The sequence below is a fragment of the Coptis chinensis genome, chromosome 6 (genome assembly GCF_015680905.1).
Source record: "Coptis chinensis isolate HL-2020 chromosome 6, ASM1568090v1, whole genome shotgun sequence".
Taxonomy (NCBI): Eukaryota; Viridiplantae; Streptophyta; class Magnoliopsida; order Ranunculales; family Ranunculaceae; genus Coptis; species Coptis chinensis.
The window spans coordinates 41,311,550-41,329,840 of NC_141461.1; the positions used below are offsets into that span (position 1 = coordinate 41,311,550).

General features: G+C 35.4%; 1 pseudogene; it reads left to right on the top strand.

Moving 5' to 3' along the window:
• The first annotated feature begins 16,891 nt into the window (after positions 1-16,891).
• LOC147492998 (eukaryotic translation initiation factor 3 subunit E pseudogene) lies at positions 16,892-17,885 on the top strand (annotated as a pseudogene).
• The last annotated feature ends 406 nt before the right edge of the window (positions 17,886-18,291 follow it).

An 18,291-nucleotide genomic window follows, 5' to 3' on the forward strand; every position in this document is an offset into this window, starting at 1 on the left:
AAGAAGACAAAGCCTTTGTAAAGCCTGGTCAAAAGATGAAAAGTCAAGGTCCACGCAAAGTAAACAAAAGACAAAGACAGAACTTCCGAAGACCATATCTTTGACTCAGACCTTGGAATTGGGCCTACCTTATGTCAAAACGACCGACTCGGAAAGAGCTTTCCAATGGACTAAGCCTTGACCCAATCAAAGGAGTAGAAGTGGACGAAAAGTCTGTGGAAGCCAACTATAGCTGAAGAGGCCTTCTTGGACTAAAATAATTGGGTTTTGGGCCTGAAAACATGGCTCCAAGCCCATGCACGATTTTTGGATCTGGATGTATAAAAACAAAAGCTTAGCTCTTTGTTAATGGTAGCTAGTTAGACCTAAATTAATATATAGAATTCTAGATCTAGTTTTATTAATTAATTAAGTTTTAGTTCCATTTCAATTCTTGTTTTAGATTAAATCTTTGAATCATTGTTCTTGATTGATTAGATAAATAAAATAGTTAGTTTGTCAATTTCGAATTTGGTCATTTCCATTCTAGATCTAATTTCAATTCTTGTTCTTATTTCATTCCAAACCATTAAATTAGATTCATTATTGTTAAATTAAGTAAATCTCAATTTCTTACATTATGTTTAGTTTAGATTCAATGGGAAATGTTAGTTTGATGACTCAAGGCTAAAACCTCCATTAGAGGGGTTGATGAAGCCTTGATGAAAACTTAGTGGTTAGTATAGAATTGGTTGTAGAATCTATTCCACTCTAGAAGGTCGTGTTAAGCCATGAGAATGGGTGGGCGACCTCACATGCTAGTTAGTACTTGGTAGAAATGCCATGAACACTAGGGATTAGACTCGAAATTCTTGCCGTGAAAACGTAAGAATCGAGATACGACAATCTATACTAGGTTATTAAGTTGGAATCGAGGTAGATTTAATTCCCCTCTATTTCTTTATCTAGATTGAAACAATCGTAATTCCGTAGCTTTCGTAGATTAACTTTGGTTTATATTTTATCTTGTTATTTATTATATTATTATATCTTGTTAATTAAATTAACGCGTCTTGTTAGCATAACATTTCGTAAAGCTCTCATTAGACTTAAGACTGATTTCTTAGACTTAGAAAACAATCCATGCTAGAGAACTAGGAGTGGAACGAACTTCCTACTCCACTTAGTGCAATTCGCATCGAGAGTAGAAGCTTTGATAATTGAGATTAAAATATCAGTTTTAGTTTACTTACGTTTTGAAATCATCGTTCATTTCGTAGGTAAACTATTCATTTTACATTTATCAGTAAACACAAAGAATACTTCCCTTACTCTAAAACACTACACAACTAGAAGAAAAATAGAGAATAATAGTATAATATTCAATTATAATAAATAAGACCCTATTCTAGCATTATATTTAATTACAATAAATAAAATCATGTTACTAGTAAATATTCAATTGCAATAAATAAAATCCTAAACTAGCATGATATTCGATTGCAATAAATAAAAACCTTAATCTATACTTCCATCCCTTGGTATGGGTAATGGAACTAATAACTAAAAACATAAATAATTAACCTGATTGAAGAATACCATGAACCAGAAGAATCAACGAACCCTAAGCACCAGCTTCATCTCCTCCCTTGAAGAAGAAGATTAGTCTTCCATAAAGAAGAAAGAACACGAAGAACGAGAAGAAGAAGAATCGAAGAACATAAAACTAGAAAGACTAACTTATTAAGACTCGGTTAGTTAAAACCAAATCTTTTATTATTAATCTCTCTCTGCCTCAAGTTCTGGAGACAATAGTATAAGTGAATTGGCCAATTACATGAGGCACTTAGGTCCTCTATTTATAGGGGTTACAATGAGATTCAGAAGCATTCCAAACCGCCATTTGTTTCCTAGTACAAATCAACTTCTTTCAGAGTCCAACTCCATCTCCAAAACTGAGAAGGAAGTGGCTACAGTGTCATTTCATGGGTCTGCATGCACGATCCTTGCGTCTCAGACGTGAGCAATGCATCTGGACGCACGATCCATGCGTCCCAGACGCGGAAGTCTATTTTCCCTCTTTTGCTCTATCCTTTTATCCTCTTTTACGGGCTTTGGTTAAAGCAACGAATCTTTTGGCCTTGGGCTTCCAAATAGGCTTTAAAATAGGTCTAAGTCGCATCTTTAATAGCTTCAATTCCTTGGCCTTCTCCATAATTGTCCACGGGCTTCCCATGTGATCCTTAATGCTCTGAATTGCTCCGTTTTACCCATTTTTCTCTAATATTCCACAAAACTCTCTTTTTCACCTGTAGAATTATAAAACATAACTTACAAACACTATTAGTCCACTAAGATGGCTAAACAAGAGGCATAATCGAGGGTTAAATTGCACTTTTTGAGCACTTATCAATCAGGCACGACCAGACACCTCCGTCTCCACCAGTTCGCCAATAACAGCCACCACCTCTAGCAAAGGAGTAGCAACACCTCGGCGCAACACTCCACAGCTCTTCACTTCAAAGTTTCGGCAAGTTTTTCAAAGGATTCCATCTGCAATTAGAAGATCAAGAACAAAATTTAGAATTTATAGGTTCGAGTATACAAGAAAGAATTTTAAAATGGTAATGATGGTGGTGCAAATAGTGGATTTCAATAAAATTGCGGTCGGGTTTGTCATTTCGTTCGCATTTCAATAAAATTGCAAAATATTATTTATAAATAAAACTAATCTGATTACGTGATGTTTGTAAAAATGGATTTAGTTGAGAAAATTATGGAAATAAAATAAAATATACTTTGATTTCGAAGATAGAAAATCCATTTGAGCGAATCATATCTTCGTTAAAAGAGTTAGTATCGATTTTTTATCCCTAATAACGACTCTTCATTTCTGAACGAGCGTTATTAGCACATGGAATTGATTAAGAACCCCATCTCTGGGTGAACTTACTCGGTTCCTAATCATTATAATTATCAAAACACCCTCCCTAACGGATATAATCCTCACTCGGGAAGAGTTTCTGCTCCGAGATCATATAAACTAAAGTGTTATTCTAAATAACAGAAAATAAAACTGAATTAAAAACATTTTAATTAAAAACGGAAAATTAATTTCTTCATTATATTACACTAGAAAGCAGTAAATCTAACTATATTCCTACTGATAGAATGCTAACTATTCCATGAGAAAAACTAAAATTATACCCTTCTATTTATAGTTGAATGGATGGTCGTGATCGAATCTCATAAATCTGATCCAACGACTGAGATTTGATCACTATCCAACTTTTTGACTTTAAGGAATATTAATCACTATTTGACACTATTCAGAACTATTCATCTTTTGACTTTACAAAAAGTTAAATAATAAAAAATCTAAAATATCTACATCATCGTTGATTAATAGTGACGTGCTTGGCTTTTTCTCTGATTTCAAACCATATGTCCATTTTGTATAAGAAATATACCGTTGCATAGAGTTTTCTACGCTGATCATTTTGACAGGTCATATGCTTCAATCAGAGTTAGGAGACGGAAGATATCGCCAACTGAAGTTTTCTCCTGTCTTTTAGGCTAATTTAGGTCAGTTTGACCAAGTTTTTTACCCTAAAATCTCTCCCTCAGCTAGCTTAGGGACTCAAGTTTAGATTCTTCAACTTGTTTCATGGTTCTCTGAGTCCATGAGCTTTGTTGGCAGTTTGGAACTTTAACTGAGCTAATACTAAAGCTTTCAAGTCCAAGCTTTATTTGGATGTATTTCGTGCTAAAACGCAGGTTTTGTGTGTATTTTAATGTTGACTGTCGAAACTTGTGAAAATATGGAAATACAATTAACTTACATTTATTAAACACATAATTGACCCAAATATAATGTCTCTACGAGGTTTAAAACACAATTTTGGGTACTTATCATATATGCCTAACACAACTTATATGCTCAACAAAAGGAAACAAATCTGCTATGATTTGCACTATGCCCTTTTGCTGATTAGAAATTATGGTTAGCCTAGTTCCATCACCAAAGTCCAAGTCATCAATCAAGTACAGTAAAAACCACCTCCAGCTATCCTTGTTCGCATTCTCAACTACTGCCCAAGCAATAGAGAACATTTGGTTGTTCCTATCTTTCCCAGTTGCTGCTAAAATTTCTCACTTACAAAAACTCTTCAAGAAATCCCCATCAACACCAATAACAAGTTTGCATGCTTCCTTCCACCTTCTCTTTAAAACATCAAAACAAACATATATTCTCATAAACTTACCTTGTCCAGTTCCATCATGGCTATCCTCAACTTGAATCTTCACATTACTTCCTGGGTTGCTTCGTAAAATTTTATGTGAATAGCTCCATAATTTACCATAGTGCTCAACTAAAGATGGCTCAACCTCAACCATGGCCAACTTTTTGGCCCTATGACATTGCATTTTACTCACACGGATTTTATACTTCTCTATGGCATCATCTTTGAAGTCTTTCAACTTCTAGCATAGGTTGGCAACAATCCTCCTAACATACTGCTTATATAACCAATGGTAGGTTGCAATCTTTATCTTAAAGTTCTTCACACGTCCCTTGTTTTTAGTTGAGTACTCTTTTTAGTTCCAATTTTTTGGTTTCCACCCACCACCAGCCCTAAATCCCCAAATCTAGTTGAGAGAGAAAATAGTATTGGAGCGCTAAATTCCATTGTGGAGTATAACATAAGTTCTTTAAACTCTACCACCTCAAAGGAAATTCATTAAACTTGATCACCTCAAAGCAAGTTATCTTTAATTTCGAAAATCGTTTGATTCGTTGCCAATTTTGATTGTTACTTTACTTTAGCACTTTTCCTATTAACCTAAGTAGAGTACTCAAACTAAGTAATATTAAAGTAACATTTTTGGTTTTTTATTTACTTTAGCACTTTTCCTTGCTGCTTATTATATTGTTTGATGTTTTCCTTGTTTTTTTATGCTTTCCTTACTGCTTATTATATTGGTTGATGCATTCTTAGAGTTGTTTGTAAATCATGACTTAAATAATGTTTTGGAGTCATTAATGGTATGCATACTCTAGAATTACACCATGGGGGTGTTTTTCATAATGTTGCTCCCAAATTGTGTTATGAAAATGGAAATGTTGAGTTTATTTACACTGAGTTAGAGGTTGACAAGCTATCCTTTTTTTAGCATAAGAGCATAGTCGAAAAGTTAGGATACAAGTCACTGATTAAATTGTACTATACTGTCGTGTACCTTTCAAGTCCTTGGAGCATGGGATCAGATTAATTTGTAGTGATGTCGAAACAAATTTAATGGTTGAGGATATATATCAAACAACATGATGTAATTGAAGTTTATGTTGAATTTGCAACTGTGGAAAATGTTGTGGCTGAGAATGATAGTGAGGATCTCTCAGATTATTACTCTGAGAGTGAGTCAGAGTCTGATAGCCTTGGAAATACCAGTGATGTTGATGAGGAACTCATTCAATACAGGAAATTTGTACTATAAAAGAAAAAAAATGGAAGAAGTCTAGTGAAAAACCAAAAAGGAATGTACCAGAAATAGGAAATGTCTATGATGATGTAGCAGTTGATGATGGTATTCATTCTGAAGAATATGATAGTCCTTCAGAGGATTCATATGGTCAGTTTCAAAGGAAACCATCAAGGTTTCCTATTTTTAGCATAAAGAATGACTCATTGCAGATGCAACCATTGAATGGCATGAGATTTCCTAGTCCAGAGCAACTGAATGAATATTTGATTGATTATATAGTGGCATACCTTGTTCCTCTTAGGTTTACCAAGAGTGGTACTTAATGTTTGCTTGTTTAGTGTGCCCATAATTGCCCTCGGAGATTATGGGCTAGTTACATGCAATCTGAGAAGAGTTTTCAGATTAAGAGCTTGCACAATGAAATATATATTGGGTGTTAGTTGGTCACAGGAGAAACATGTGCGAAATGATTTCATATTTCAGCATCTTCCAGTTAGCTTGAATGCGAAATTTTAACATTTGTCCACCTCAGAAGTTTTTCATAAGTCTATGTGGGCAGAAAATAGATTGGGGAAGGATTTAACAGTCTAGTGTATAGGTCGTTCAAATAATTTGACGACATTCATATATGGAAACCCTTTCGAAAGTTGCTTGTATTTTTGGGAACAAATGAAAGTACGTTTCATTTTTGCGAACTTTTAGCGAAGTATCTTTCACTTTTAGGTCGTTAACTCTTAAAAAATGTGTACTAAAAACACAAAAATACCGCACGAACAAGTCGGTTTTTAAATATTGATATAAGCAATTATGTCATTCAATAATAAAGTTAAGTAAAACCATATATTTAAGGTTGTAAACTATATTTTTATATTATTTATATTAAATATCACAAAAACTACATATTACACTAATAAATATAATTTAGTAATATATAAATGAAAGTTTTGAGTTTTTATATACTTTATTTAGATATTTTATCTGTTAAAAGTACAATAACATTCGGTTCTGGTCCGGTTCCAGTTATAGTCCGGTTCTTTTTTGTTTAAAAAATCATTCGGTTCTAATTCTATATCGTCCGGTTTTTTTAGTACCTATTTTTAATTAGTTCCTAAAATTAGGAACCGTAACCATGATTTTTTATGCGGTTTCGATTCCGATTAAACGGGGCATCTATTAACACCCTTAGTTCTAGGGACTCAAATTTTTTTAACTCAATTTCAACTCAATTTGCTAGCCCTAAGATATTTTTAATCTAACGGATCTAATTAAAGTTGTCTCCCATGTCTATTTACTCTTTTTTTAAGGGGAATTTTGATTTAACCCCATAAAATTTAGTAGTGTTTTGACTAAACCCCTTATTTTTAAAATCATTTGAGTTTCCCCCACTCTTTCTATTATCTGTTACCGTTAGGTTGATATATTCCATATTGCCAACTTTACCCTTTAAACCAAATTTGGACCAAACTCTGACCCTGAACCATTGTCTTCTCCATCACAGTTCTTCTCCAAACCAAACCGGCACAAACACACGACGCAACATTCATCACAGTGATACCACCATTACTTGCCGAAACCGACACAAACACACCATGATCAATTGCTACAAACGAACCAATCGAAATAGTATCCAAATAATAAGGCTTTACAACTCCACCGACACTAAGCGAAATAACTTTGCACACCATCCGACACACGTCAACATCAAATGCAGCAAGAATATAATGATCATAACGTCTAGTGTTCCAATACACCTTATAAGCAGCAACCCGAGCCTTCGGCACCATACCAGCCGCTACACCTCGCGCATACCCCCTTCCCGAAGCCAAAAAATTTCTCATTCATCCTCCCATTCGTGGCCTCATAACCAGCACAAAATTCTTAGCACCAACCAATTTGGTAAGTGGTAAGAGAGTGAATTGAATGATGATTCGTGCCAACTAGTGTTTGTGTGTTTTTCCACTGTTGAACTTTCCAAAAACTAGTCAACCCTTTTATTGTTAGCAAAAGACAAGAACTTAATGCACAAAGGAGGTTTCACATTAGCCAAAGAGAGTATATGGTTGATGGCATACCCACAATGAGTCCCCGCATATCAATCATGATGTTGTTCTAGGCATATATGCTTCAGCCTCTGTCTTGTTCTTCTTCCCCCACACGAATCTTAATAATCTTAATAAGGTTCCCCCACATACTCAACCGAGTTATCCTCCAAATGGCAATAGTGGCAATTGCATCTCTTGAAACATAAATGAACCAGACCTTGTCATAAATAGTTAGTATTCAGATGATGATGAAGGAGAAAGAAGCTGGAGAGAAGATTGTTGAGCATTAACCATTAGATTGGGTGTAAGTGGGCAGCTAAGATAATAAGGGTTACAAATGGTTTTAGGTTAGATGTTAGATCGATCGTTCTTTCTCTCTCTCTCCCTCTCGCACTCAATTTAAAGCACAACTTTGGGGGATTTCATAAATCCTTGTTTTGTTTGGGGGGTTTTCTCAAATTATTTATGCTCTTCAGTAATGGTAAAATGGCAAATGTGTCAAATACCACGTCTGTTATACACAAATTTGAAAAATAGAAGATTTAGTCAAAATGCTACCAAACTTTGGGGAGTTAAGTCAAAATTCCAATGACGCCATGTAGGACCAACAATAATTTACTTATGTGTTTTTCCCCTTATTATTTTTCAAGGTCTCTTCTCTTCACACTCATTCTTTCTCTTCTCCCATCACCCCAAACTTCATATACCCTTTTATTTATTGTTACTCGTAGAAACCATTAATATATGAAACTGCAAATTAAGAACTTATTTTTTGGTGAAAATATAGAAGTAAATGCACGGAATCGTGAAACTATCATGTAGATTTGTTTTGGATGAGTGGAATTTGAAGTGTAGTACTATAGTAAATTCATATAATAAGCTGCAGAGAATGGGGCTTGGACATGTGGCTATGATAGCAGCAGTTGTAGTAAGGCAACAAAGGCGGAAATATGCTATTGAAGGTGCCAAAAAACTTAGTTCCCTCAGTATCTTTTGGCAAGTTCCTTAATATTTATTTTTGGAGTATTAGAAGCACTCATGTATGCTGCACAAATAGAATTCTTTGCTGCAAAAATACCAAATGCATTAAAAAGCTTGGGAGTTAGTTTGAGCATGTCATCAACTGCCTTAGGGGGTTATCTGACAAGCATGCTTCTATTAGCGGTTATGGAGATCACGACCAAAAATGGGAGTCTAGGGTGGATACCTCCAAATCTAAATGATGGTCGCATGAAAAGGTTTTTCTTTCCAGGTTTTGCGTTTAATCTCCCTATACCTTCAACTAGCTACATAAAAACCCCCTTTTACATGGACAAAGTGATAAAATCCCCCTGTTTTTTAAAATGCAAAACCAAAATCGGAAACTGACCAAAATTCCCATCTACCTCCAAAAGATCCACGCTCTCTCCTTCTACATCCTCTTTCCGTCGAAAAGAAAAATAAATAAAAAAACAACCCAAAAAACACAAAGATTAAATTTCTATCTTCAAAAAAATTAGAAATGGAAAAAAAGAAGAATAAATGATTGAAACATTAAAAAGTAAAAGTAAAGATTATTGTAGATTTGTATATCCAACACTTGTTACTCAAAAGAAACAAGATCCAACACTCGTTTGTGGCGCAATGGGAGAACGTATATCACACAAGATATGTCAAGCAATGATATCGCTAAATCAAAATTCTTTAGAACACAAACATCTCTAATATAAAATTAATATGTAAAAATTAAATTTTCATTGAAAATTAGTATGTAAAAATAAATTTGCAGAGAAAAATTACTATGTAAAAATAAATTTGCACACTAAAATTTCCACGTAAAAACAAATTTACATAGTCATGGGATATGCAGAGAAATCACTTTGTAAACATAATTTTGCATACTGAAATTTTCATGTAAAAACAAATTTACATAGTCATAGATTCACACCCGCACATAAAAATCATTATGTAATAATAAATCTACATACTAAAACGATTATGTAAAAACAAATTTACATAGTCATGAGATATGCAGAGAAATCACTATGTAAACATAAATTTGCATATTGATGAAATATCCATGTAAAAACAAATTTACATAGTTACAGACTCACACCCGCACATAAAAATTATTATGTAAAAATAAATTTGCATACTAAACGATTATGTAAAACCATATTTACATAGTCAGCCACGGGATCTACTGAAAAAAATTAATATGTAAAAATAAATTTGCATACTTAAATTTCTATGCGAAAACAAATTTACATAGTCACGGAAACCCAATTTATTTAAATTAGGAAGAAAAAAGAAAAATCAATAAAACAAAAACAAAAATTCACAACAATCAATCGAAATGAGAAAGAGAGTGATTCTTCATAGTAGAATCGTGTTTCTTCATCATAAAACAATGTTTCTTCATTGTTAAACTTGATTTCTTCATTGTTGAAAAATGTTTCTTTTTCGTCAAACCTAATTTCTTTGTCGCCGAAACTTGTTCTTCTAATTTCAATATTGAATTGTGTGTTATCGAAGTTGAATTAGTGTTCTTTTTCGTTTAAATGATTGAAGGAGATGGAAATTGATTGAAGGAGAGAAACTAATGAATGAAAATGGGTTGTTTTTTTTCCTGCAAAGGGTAAAAGACGAATATAAAGAGATTGTGAGATAAGAAAGAGATTGTGATTTTTGTATAATCACAAAAATAGGTAGCTTATGTCACGAGCATCAGAAATAGGGAGGTTTTATGGTACGGGACGAAGGGGAGGGGTTTACATGAATCCAGATCTAAACCAGGGGGCTGAGGCCCATTTCTTGTTTTTCTTTCTCTTAGTTAGCATAATGACGATTAATCTTTTGAGAGTTCACCTACTCTGTGAAGCGTTTTAAGTCTGCATCCTTCAAGAAGAGAGAGGATCATACCAAAGAAGCAGAGACGACATTGCCTTGATATTCATCTTAAGCTTTACAAATTCGTTATTTAGTATTATGTTTTTTCTTTTGTCAATGAACTCAAGGATTCAGTTCACTTCTAGGAGACATCAATTATACTTTTTTTTTTTTGTGATCATTGGAGACATCAATTATACTGGCCTCCTAAACGGTACCCCAATCCTCATATATGGATCGAAATGCCGAGGACGAAATTGCTTCATCCTAAGAATATTTTTTCATTTGGCTAGTATATGCAAAAGTTTAAAAAAGATGAAAACATTTAGAGCATGTTACAATCTATGCAAAGAACATATAACTTCAAAAAATTTGCTTAAAATCGTGATCAACTCCACCAATTTTCAACATGAAAATGACTTGTCCAAGTGTACAAATATAACCATTTGATACGATACGGAATACCACATAACAGTTTCGAAACCTACAGAATAAATAAAAATGGTCCTAAAAAAACTTCTCTCATGTGTTAGAGTTCCTCCTCTTCTTGCAAAATGCACTTCAAATTCTTCAAAATAGTTCAACTCCAAATTCTTTGAAAAACAATGCCAATCCCAAAGTGTCATATAGCTCCTGCACATGTTTTCAATTACCACAAATCCATGTAGCTTCTTGTCTAGAGTATCTGTTCAAATTAAGGACACATTAGTGTTCTATAAATAATATTCGACGAGAAGAAAATAAACAAATAGAAGAAGCAGCTTTATAAAAAAGTTTTACATATAAAAGAGATGAAACAGTACCAAATAAGTTTTTTTCAATTCCGGACATGTTTGCTTGTCATGATCTTGTGATTTACGCTGGCTACATTTTTCATTTCTTGGTCACTACAATTTCAACAGGATTCTTCCATCTACCACTGGTGCTCTTACCATCATTTGGTCTCCCCACCGTTACTAAGATATTCGGATCGAGAATCAGAATTTGACATGAAGTAGTATCATCTTCTTGAGTTTTTTAGCCTCCACTATGGCATCAACTAACAATATTAGGAGTTCTAAATAATTTGTAATGCTCTTCCAAAACACCTATGAAAAGTTTTTCAAGTCCATCAAATTCCATTTTGTACAACCTCTCATCTTCGAAAGCAACACTCCACATTTGTGTAGATCTTCTACATAAATGGCTCATTCAGAAAGTCTTAGGAAACTGGTCAATAGGTTGCACCGCTTCCCCTGCCATCCTTCACTCTGAACTTTTTTGCCTCTTTTGTCCATCTTTTAAAAAAAATGGGGGAATTTTATCCACATCAAGATGATCAGATATTCTCAGCAAATGTCTGCAAACTATCCCTGTAAACTCAAAATGGTTGCATTCACAATAACCTTCAAGTGTTATATCACTCCATCTCACTGTAAATTTTTCATGTGCACCAGATTTTGATTCGACTATATAACTGTAATAAACACCGTCTCGTACTGATTGACAGATTTTCATGTTTTTCACAATTAAGAATTCACCACAAAATTTTTCAAAAATATTCCTCATTCCTCATAAACACACATGATGCATGCATGAATAGAAAGTCATAATCATTAACAATACGGTTCTTGTGCTCTGAAACGTAGTCTTCGTCACACTCGTTTCTGACAATCTTCTTCAATGCTTGCTCATATCTCGTGACAAACTCTCTTAGATTTGTATCCTAGCTTATTGACAAATTCATTAAAAATGCGTTGATCCCCTCACTGTGTCCGGTTGTATTCATACCAGCATATAATGTGTTGATTTGGTATACAAGAACCCACGATTCTTTAATGGCATACAAACCATTTAGCCATTCATTATCTGTCAACCCAAATTCTTGCATCAGATCATTAATCCACTTGTTCTCAAACTCTTCAACCTTATATGTGAACTTAAGGCATCTTTCAATTCGGTTCCTAAAGCTCACATCCACAGTATAGACATGTAATTTTTGTGGGAATTTATGTTTTATGTGCCAAAGGCATAGACGGTGGCGTGTGCTAGGGAAAACTATTTTCACAACCGAGCACATGGCAGCACATTGATTAGTAGTGATGAACTTTGGAGCAGGATCCCCCATTGCCTCAAGCCATGTATTAAACAACCACAAGAATGTAAACTTTGTCTCATCTTGAAGAAGGGCACATCCAAAATGTATGGATTGGTAGTGATGATTAACCCCTGTAAAAGGAGCAAATGACATCTTATATTTGTTCGTCCTATAAGTGGTATCAAAGGAAACAACATTTCCAAACTACTTCCAAAAAAAGTTCACTACCCTCCCGATTAGATCTAGTTGAACATCATAATAAAATTGAGGGTTGTCTATTTGTTTTCTCTGAAAATAAGATATGACAAAAGCAACATCACCCTTTTCTAACGTATCAAGCCTGATCGTTTGCAAACAGTTATAACAATCTCTTGATCTAAACCCTACATGTTCTCCAACAAAGAGGTCAGGCACCTTGGAAATTTCATGTTCTCCAACAAAGAGGTCCAGCAGCAGTGGGCATGTGTTGGTTGAACGTCATATTCGTCCTCTTTAGAGGGGTGACAAACTTATGGTTGTGATGATCAGAAAAGACACTTACAATCCCTTTTTTTGTTCTTTTGGGTGCAAAATCCGTATTTGTGCCTGACATTCACACTTCATTCACTGTTGATGTACTATGAATTTTTCCTTCATCACCATCATTTTCAACCCTCTTATGAGGCTTTCCCTCTCATGAACAAACAAATTTAACAATTGTTATTTCATTTGCACGAGTTTGAGTTTTATTTGTTGACCTTATTCTCACGACAAAACTATTTTGTCGGTTGTACCATAATCTTGATAGTAGTTATGTGCTTCTTCCACAAAGTTGAATAACATCCCTAAACGTGGTGCCTCAAGCTTCTAAACGAACTCTTTATTAGGGTTTAATTACCGTCAACCACACTCCCACTCACACCAAAATGATCACATTCCTCTATAATCATAGAATCAACATATGGTGCAACCATCTCCATCTAAAGAAAGTGCATAAAATAACCTTTAGGAAACTGAAAATGCAGCAATACTACGAAGGAAAAAATAAATAAAAAAATAAATACGTGTTCATATTCTTGTACTATCGTTGTTGGAACCTCCGACGATCTTGTTTCATTGAGATCATGTAGTTGTCATAGCATGACAGAAGTTCAATAAGATTCTTTTAGAAATTGACTTCAAGCAACTCCAAAAATAAAATAATAAAAATTAAATAATGTTACATTAAAGTGTTCTTTATTCTAGCAAAATATCACGTAAGAAGAAAAAAGATAAACCATGAGTGAATGGAAGTCAAGATTGTTGCCTAACAAACAAGCCTTCTCAGGTTGTGCTCCAACCTGACAAAATCTCAAGTAGTTAGCCATTTTCCATTTACTTTCACTTTAACCATTTATTTGTAATGGCAAATGAGATGAGTCTAAAAACTTACGAAAGAGGTAGGAGATAGTAACAACCGAAGAAGATGGACGTGTCTCACAATCTACCATTACATATGATAATGGTGATGGGTGAGAAGGAGATACATTAGAATCTACAATTAAACTAGGATTTAATTTTTTGTTATTTCAAGAATTTTAATTGGAGATGGAGGTAGTGAAAGAGTTGTGAGAATGGTGCTGGTTGGAGAAGAAGAGTCTCGCAACAAAGTGTGTGGAGAAGTTAGAGAATGGAGAGTATAAGGGGGAAAACTCGTAAGTAAATTAATGTTGGTCCTAGCCTACATGACATCATTAAAAAAAGAGTAAGTAGATGTGGGAGACAACTTTAATTAGATCTGTTATATTAAAAAGATCCTAGGACGGGCAAATTGAGTTAAAAAAATTTGAGCCCCTAGAACCGGAATGGGTGATGTAGTTTTTAGGGAAGAGCTTTATGGAATGGGTGGAAGATTGCCAAAATGGACAGTGGTTTAAAGATGAAAAATACTTTTAAAAAAGTATATTGAAAGAAAATATTTTCAGCTTTTGAATTATAAATTAATTAAAGTTTTAGTGCAGATCGAGAAATAAGTATCATCAATCTTTATTTTACAAATTAGTAAAATTGGGATATTTTGTACCCGCCTTTTTAAATACTTTACTAGTGCTATCTATACTAGAAATTGTGCAAAGTGTTAGCAAATAAAACTTTGTAAGTATAAACGAGAAAACAAACTTTGTAGGTGTAGTTTGTAATGACCATATTTATAACTATAGAGTTCACATGTTTTTTTTTTTTCTTGAAAACTAAGTTTTATTTATTTACGGATGATTCAATATTTACAAATACCCTGAGCATCATATGTTATATATGTAGCATCAAATATAGGTGCTTGAAACAACCATATAGAGGAAAATGGAGGCAAGAAATTTCAGAAGTAGGTTGCATTGTTGCCTCCAGGATTAATCCTTAGCAGCTAAAAAGGTCCTATGTAGATAATACTCTAAGGTGTCAAGTGTCACTCAAAGTAGATAAATGGTGCAACAGAGTACTATAGCAAAATCGAGAAAGGTGGGAACTCTGCGGCCCAGAGGGTGACACATGGAGTCTCACCATCAGAAAAATAAGAAGCATAATCTAGGGTCCTTCATGGACTGCCAAGAAACAGTATGTAAGATAAAGAATTAAGGTTGAGAGAGAGATCCTTCTCCCGTTCCAAGATAACATACAATAATTAGGATTTCAAAATAAAGATGTAGACCTCTAGACAAGGCCACAAACTTCCCCAAAGGAAGGAGGCCCACCACCATCGTCTATTCATCACCACTGCTACTTTACACATCTCCTCAACCAATAGATCATACCACCAACGTGGAACTACGACAGGCTTAATCCCCTTGACGAGGTACGTAGGTAGGTGTTATAACACATTTCTAGCCTATTGATCCTAAAGGTCTATGGTATGGGGGTGAAGTAACTTAGCCCAAAAGAGTCCACGAACCTAGAGCATGCAAAATGTGTTATAGTTAAGAGAAGTCCGCGGACCTAGAGTACACAAAGGGTATAAAGCAGTGGAGTCCACAAACCTGGAGTAGGCAAAGTGTGTTATGGTCAAGAGAAGTCCGTGGACTAGGAGTACGTAAAGGGTATAGAGCAGCAGTGTACGGAATAATTGAGAGTGGCAATGATATGTACATGGCATGTCCATGATATAGGAGTGGACTGACCTGTGGGTGTACATGATAAAAGGTTAAAGGTGGTTAATCGATTAGTGAGCAAAATGACACATGTGTAAATCAAGATCGATGGATAGATGAGAAAACAAATCAAGGGCTAAGCGTATATCGCCCAATATAAATAGGTGAGAACCCTAGAAGGAGAGGGCAATCACAAATTAGACTTAAGAAAAAAACACACTACAAAAATCAGGTCACAACAATTGGCGCCGCTGTCGAGGACTGAATCCATGACCACTCCGGTTAAAAGTCACGGTGCTAGGAGAAGAGATGGCACCACCGAAAGAGGAGCAAGAGCAGAGACAGAAACGAAGGTCGTGGAAGCAGATGGTAGAGAAGTGGTCAACCAAACAGAGGTGGTAGAAAGAGAAGCAGATCTTATGGTAGTGGAGAGAATGAAAGAGATGGAGGTAAAGATGGGGAGGTTGAGGGAAGAGAGAGAGAGAGAGAGAGAGAGAGAAAAGAAAAAGAGAAGAAAATGAAGTAGAATGAGAGTCATATGAAGAAGACTCAGATGAGGAACCTTTGCAGGCGTAGTAGACTAGTTAATAGAGTGAGTTGGCTATGGGTGATACCGCGTACCTATCCGTTGGATAGTAGACTAGTTGACCGAGTGAGTTGGGTATTGTTGATATCGTAGTATGAGTTAAAAGATCTTTAGTGAGTTTTGATAAACTAAAGTTTCCTAAATTAATTTATAGACTAAAGTTTCTAAATATACCCTTTTGAACCTAAGATCACAAAAAGGAAAATAGGTGAGTTTCTTGGGATCACGGAATACCTTAAGTCCGTGACACCAAAAGGGGGCAACTGTTATAGCATATTTCTAGCCTATTGATCCTAAAGGTCCATGGTATGGGGTGAAGTAACTTGGCCCAAGGGAGTCCACAGACCTGGAGTAGGCAAAGTGTGTTATGGTCAAGAGAAGTTTGCAGATCGAGAGTACGCAAAGGGTATGTATAGAACAGCGGAGTCCACAGACTAGGAGTACGCAAAGGGTATAGAGCAGCGGAGTCCACATACCTGGAGTAAGCAAAGTGTGTTATGGTCAAGAGAAGTTTGCGGACCAGGAGTACGCAAAGGGTATAGAGTAGCGGTGCATAGAATAATTGAGAGTGACAGTGATATGTACGTGGCACGTCCATGATATATAGGGCTGTCCACAGTTCGGTTTGGGTCGGTTTAGTCCAAATATATGGACCGAATCACAAGGGTCGGTTTCTAACTTTCCAAACCGTAACCGAACCATAGCTGAAGAAAACTGAGTTCTAACCGAACTGTAAAATCGGTTCGGTTCGGTTTAAAACCAAATCTATGACTTGAAACCCAACTAACAACAATTTTCACTTCACCACGGGCTCATTTAATAAAGACCCATTCCAAAACCTTTGGATCAGGCCCTGCTGCCCAGGTGCATGCTTACTATTAGAAATTTGGCCCAAACTATCTATAACTTCGTTGAAAGAAACTTGACTTGCTCATAGATGATATGGGACTAAACAAACTGAATAAAAATGGAGTTTTATTTTGCAACCTAACAGTCTAACACCGCATCAATATCTTAAGGAGTTTCGTGCTGATAAACAGTATAATCTTCATATGTTGCTGGAGAATTATAAGATTGGTCCAGATCAGATTGAAGCGTTGTATCAATATGCCAAGTTTCAGTTTGAATGTGGAAACTACTCTGGTGCAGCTGACTTTTTGTATCAGTACTGGGCTTTATGCACAAACAAAGGATGTGAACTTGAGTGCATTATGGGGAAAGCTTGCCGCTGAAATACTGATGCAGAACTGGGCTGTTGCACTTGACGAGCTCAATCATTTGAGGGAGATAATTGATGCAAAGAACTTTGCAATCTCCACTCAATCAGCTGCAAAGTAGAATTTGGCTAATGCATTGGAGCCTTTTCATATTTTTCAACCATGAAGGTGGCAGAAATGGGATAATAGATCTTTTCCTCTATGACAGGTATCTGAATGCAATTCAGACAAATGCACCCCATCTTTTGCGATATCTAGCTACTACATTGATTATCACCAAAAAGAGAAGGCCCCAGCTCAAAGAATTTACCAAAGTAATCCAGCAGGAACAGTACTCTTACAAAGACCCAATTACAGAGTTCTTTACAGTGTCTATATGTGAACTATGACTTTGATGGTGCACAGCAAAAGCTGTGAGAATGTGAGGATGTTATACTGAATGATCCTTTCTTGGGAAAACGTGTTGAAGAAGGTAACTTTACTACAGTACCTTTGAGGGATGAGTTTCTCGAAAATGCCCGTCTTTTCATATTTGAATGATCCGGTTCGGTTCGGTTATATCGGTTAACCGAGGTACAAAACAGAAAACCGATTTAAAGTGGTCGGTTCTTAGTTTTCAGAACCGTAAGCCAAACCGGTTATGTCAAAAACTGAAAAAAATAGCCGGTTCGGGCCGGTTCGGTTCGGTTTTTCGGTTTTCGATTATTTGTAGACAGCCCTAATGATATAGGAGTGGACTGACCCGTGGGTACGTGCAAGGAACTAAATTTCTTAAATTTTCATGAAATTTCTCGTTTTCAGTGGGCATAGAAACATTTTTTGTTTGCAAGTTTTCGAAGTAATTTCTCGAAAATTTCGAGTATTATTTTGATTTCGTTCATTTTGTACACTAATACGCAGTTTTTCATGAAATTTACATAAAATTTCTAATGGTAGC